Raw genomic sequence first — 5,551 nt, forward strand, 5'->3', positions numbered from 1 at the left:
AAGAAAGGACTTGTGTCGCTAAAGTTTCGTCGGAACGATGTTACGGAAAATTAACTAACGAATGGAGACTAACAATATATATATATATATACTTAAAGTATAGCGTATCTATTTTATTGTTGTTGATTTTTCAGTTTAATATGCTATCTTCGTCTGAGCAGAATTCAATGGCTTTCAGTAACTGGCCTACAGGAAGTAACTTCTTCAGTAATATCACAAAATAACCATAAGCTCAAAGTTTCAGGTTTGCTAAATGATACAAACTCTTAGAAGTCACCCTTTGTTTTTTATGAGTGATATAGGTATTAAGAGACAAAAATTTAAATCAAGAAAATTGGCTCATTTACTCAAGAAGAAAAATATTAGTTTTGGATATAGCATAAAAACCATTAGAGCAAGAACTAAACAAACAACCTGGCTGTTTTTCAAACGTATTTCTCTGGTATATTTATAATCTAGTTAATACCAAGTTACCTCAAATATATTGAGTTGTATGGATCTACGATTATATAACATTCAAAAAACAATAGGTATAAGATATCGCGTATTAACTTTGATGTAGAAGACAACAAAGGAAGCTGCAAGATGATGATTTATGTGCAGTAGTGGTCCATTCATTACAACTCTTGGCATTTTATGCACATTAAGTTGAATTCTAGTGGATAAACTGGCTGTGTAAAAAAGATCGCAACTAAAATTTGTAAAAAAAGAAAAGAAAAAGTAGATCACCATATTAAAAGCTTAATTTTAACTATTATGGTTCAGAAATGTTTTTAAGGTATAGTATTAAGGTTATTGCTACCATGGAAATATATATAGAACATATAGCTAGCTAACATGTACTTGTTATATTTTATTTGTTAAATTTTCTGCAAAGCTACAATAGGGCTATTTAAGCTAGCTGTTCCTTATTTTAAAGTGATATACTAGAGAGAAGGCAGCTAGCTAGTCAACACCACCTATTGACAACTTGTGGACTACTCTTTACTACAGAATAGTCGGACTGACCTTCACATTAAAACTCCCATGGCTAAAAGATCGAACATGTTCGGCGACAGATTTCGATTCCCCGACCCGCAGCTTGCTAGTCGAGCGCCATAACCAGTAGACCATGCCAGGACACGTGTTATATAAATGCAATTGACAATTATATACATAAAGATCAGTGAGTTTACACGAATAAACGAAGCAGAAATAATTTAGAAAATGTATTTTCTCTATTTCACACGTCTTTCAGTTGCTATCACATGAATTTAATGCAGCGTGTAAAATAAAATTCTTAACATGGGTGCTGTTATAAGAAACTGGAGTTCTAGTTCAAGGTTTGTTTATTTTATGTTAAATTATTATTTTGTGTGAATCGAAAGAATTAAATACTACAATAAACGCATCAGTAACAGCATTTCAAAACCACACAATTCATTTTATAATACTGAAATTTTGTAGTGATTAAAATTAATATTATTGTCACTTCCTATGCAATAAAGTTTGATTTTCGATAAATCAAATGTTTGTATATATGCAGCGTCAGAAATAATTATATAACTGGTGAACAAGATGGGTATAAAGTACAAATATTATGGTATTTCTCACCCCTCTACTGTACGAAAATTAACTGCACCAGAGTACAGTCACGTGTTGATAGTTTATTCTGTGATTGGCTGTTATCAAACCAATCATATAGTGCCACACCAGCATAATACTTATAAATGCAGGAATAGCCAAACAATTTCCTTATTAGGGCATTGGACCCTTTGGTCCTATTTCCCCTGAAAAGGGCCTCTTACCACATTGTTTTTCTTTCTTTGAAAAATTTCAAAAGTCCGTTCATTTTTGATACTGAAATAATTATAACACCGATTTGGGTAAACCATGAAATGAAATTATCATAAGCTAATAAATTAAGCAGACTACGTTGGAACTGGATTCTACGGTTGCATGGTTTGGTGTCTTGGTCTCTTCAACAACATCAACTAATCAACACTAAGAAGATGAAAGTCACCCAATGCTAAGATCATTGTGCTTTATCCGACCTCCTTCACGGCTTTCTACAGAACAACCTTGTTAGCTATAATCCCCTAACTAAAATCTAACAATTCCTCGAAGCTAAGCAAATTGAAGGGGAACAATTGTTCCTGAACACCCCTGTTGGGAAGAACCCAAAACTCGCATCTCATGTTGTGCTTTCTTCCTTCAAACAAAATTCCTGCCACGTTAAAAAAAAAAACTATTCCCTTCAGTAGTTTGGTGATGCACTCATCGCTCCTGTAATAGAAATGTCACACTAAAAACGCGTAGAAGTCAAGTAGTTTGGGCTAGTAAAGGCTTCTTCATGCGACAGATTTAAACGAAATTTTATGTTTCAGTAGAATTTGTATAGAAGCTGTGAATAGGATACGTAGAACTGATCTACGACGATCCAGTAGAGACCTTTCTAACGACCTGCTATAAGTACAATTGTAAATGTTACCTCTAGAAAAGTAAGATACGTGTTAGTACCGAAATGGCCTCAGTGGACATGTAATTGCTCCAAAATCACTGCTTAGGAGAGATAACTAAACCAAAAAGACGAAGTTGTCATCAGACTTCAAACAGTTGGGTGAGCAAAGCTTGATGATGGTGCTCTTTTATAGATGAATTCAAATTCTTTGGGAACTATTAACGATACTTTGTTCGATTAAACAAAAGAAAACGACAATACGACGTATAACATTTACAATGAAGTATTATAGGGAACCGATATAAATGTGGGCTGCATTTCATTCAATGGTGTTGGAACTCTGCATAGATTTGATTATCATTCTGACTGCTGACTGGTACAAGCAGATTCTTATCCATTATGTTAGTACATCAGAAACAAAGCCTGTTGGTCAGGAATTCATATTTTAGCAAAACGTGGTCTCAAGCACGCAGCACGGTGAAATGGCACCAGGAGAGAAAAATATATAAGGAAGTCGATGGCCCACTTTTAATCCATGGTTCGATCCCCCGATATGAATATCATTAAGGCTATATGAGTTTATATGGAAACTGAGAACTTTAAACAACAACCATACATATTTGGTTAAATGTAGTGGAGTAATAAAGGGTTATTGAAACAATATTTTCCAACAATACATATTTGGTTAAATGTAGTGGAGTAATAAAGGACTATTGAAACAATATTTTCCAACAATACATATTTGGTTAAATGTAGTGGAGTAATAAAGGACTATTGAAACAATATTTTACAACAATACATATTTGGTTAAATGTAGTGGAGTAATAAAGGACTATTGAAACAATATTTTCCAACAATACATATTTGGTTAAATGTAGTGGAGTAATAAAGGACTATTGAAACAATATTTTACAACAGTACATTTATAAACTTATGCTAGCATAAAAACAGATTTTCTATTCATTCTTGGGCAAATACAAAATACTATTATAATACGTTGTACAAAGTAAATAATAATGTGTTGCATTAAAGATAAATAAAACATTAAATTACAATTACACATTGTTTGCAACACCTGTATATGTATCATTTATTAATTTCCATATTTATCCAATACTGTTTATACCTATAAATATTTTACATCCTAGCCAAAACACCAACATTCAAACAGCTAAAAATAAGACTAGGCTAATTATTTTTTGTGAAGTTTCAGTGAGTGTATTATTTACTTCGCATTGCTCTTCTTGTAGTAGAACTTTTAAGCCAATCTGACACAAAGTACACATTATGAACATTAAAACCTTGTACAAATGCTTATCTTTTATAATTATAAATAACCCTTTAAGTAGTCTTGATAAACTTTCTTCTCCATTGATAGTGGTCTTCAATAAAAGTATAAAAAATTTAATGAGTATTTATAACATTAAATTATCTAATATTATTTGTTGTTAACTGAATTTATGCTGTTTGACATTTAAAAAAGAAACCTTTTAATCCTTAGTATGATGAAAATCGATGTTTTTTTGTTTGTTTATTCAAATTATTCAATTTAATTCGTTTCCATAACAAGGAGGTAGGTTTAGAACTATTCAGTTAGATGGCTCCAACACGCGACTGAATTATTCTAGACTTACACCTTGTTACGTTGGCATTACGAACTTTAACTTCATTGAACTTCACAAAAAAATGGGAAAATATGACAAGTATAAACTCTCTCATCTCAGAGAAGAACTAAAGTAAGGATGAGCTAAGTTATGTGGGGAAAAAAGAGCTCATAAATCGGTAGGATTACTTTGTATTCTTCTACAAAGCAAAACAGGTCTTGTTAGATCAGAAAGCTTTGACATTGTGAACTGTGTATAATAATGCATTAAGTAATTTAAATAATTGTTTTAAAAACGTTAAATTATATACTATAGTCAAGAACTGACATGAGAGAAAGCAATATCTTAACATTGGCTAGTGACTAAGTCCTATAGATTGACTACTAGTAACTGGTGAAATAGTGAGGTAAACCTCACGCCAAGATACGCAAAGAGGTTAACAAATGGAGCAACATTAAACTCTACAGCTTTGCAGTATGGTCGAATGTATGAAAATGTGACAATAAAAAGAAAAAACCACTGGAGGAGAACAAAGAAATCTGGAATTTTTCATTGTACGTTGTACGCGTATTTAGTTGCCACATCTGACCTACTTAATACTGTTCAAAGAGAAGTGTCTTTACAGTGCAAGGAATGAAGATATAGCACCATTTTACATAAGCTATTTTAAATTATATGAGAATATCATGTTGCAGCTAGGTCAGAACCATCACTACTACTTCCAAGGTCAAGGTCAACTTTTGTGTTCCGAAGTAACATGCAATTTTGTCGTGTATACCAGGCTACAGGGTGTCCATAAAGTCTGGAGACATAGGGCAATTAAAGAAAGAAGTTATATATTGGAACTACAGTTGTTCAATGTGCTCTCCTCCTGTGTCAGTACATTTCTGAAGGCTATGCCAACAGTTTTCATGAACACGTCTCAACAAAGCCTTATTGTTTTTCAATACAGCACATTTTTTCACGTATGCGTTCAGTAAGATGCCTTGTGTTCCTGATTTTCTCATCGTGAACTTGAGCTTTTATGTAACCACAGAAAAATAAATCCATAGGGCTAAGATCTGGAGATCTTGGCGCCCATTCCACAGGGTCACGTCGTCCCAATCCACCTATCACAAAAATGGTCATCTAATGATTGTAGTCAATGATGAACCATTGCAGCATAGTGGGGTGGCGCTCCATCTTGTTGAAACCGTTGTGGCGTACCTTCGCCGATTTCATCCATTTGTGACATCAAATGGTCACCTAACATCATGAGATAATTTTCTCCAGTAACACTTTCAGTAAAGAAAAACGGACCTAAAACACGTGATCGCCAGAGACCACAGCAAACCATCACTTTAGCCTTACTTGTGTCTTTGCAGGAGAAAACCAGTGTAATTAAAACAAAAACATATAATAACTAAATATATTTAGGCCATAATAAATATGATAAATAAATATATTTAGGCCATAATAAATATGATAAATAAATATATTTAGGCCATAATAAATATGATAAGTAAAT

Source organism: Limulus polyphemus, unplaced genomic scaffold, assembly GCF_000517525.1.
Source record: "Limulus polyphemus unplaced genomic scaffold, Limulus_polyphemus-2.1.2 Scaffold2949, whole genome shotgun sequence".
In the NCBI taxonomy this organism is placed as follows: Eukaryota; Metazoa; Arthropoda; class Merostomata; order Xiphosura; family Limulidae; genus Limulus; species Limulus polyphemus.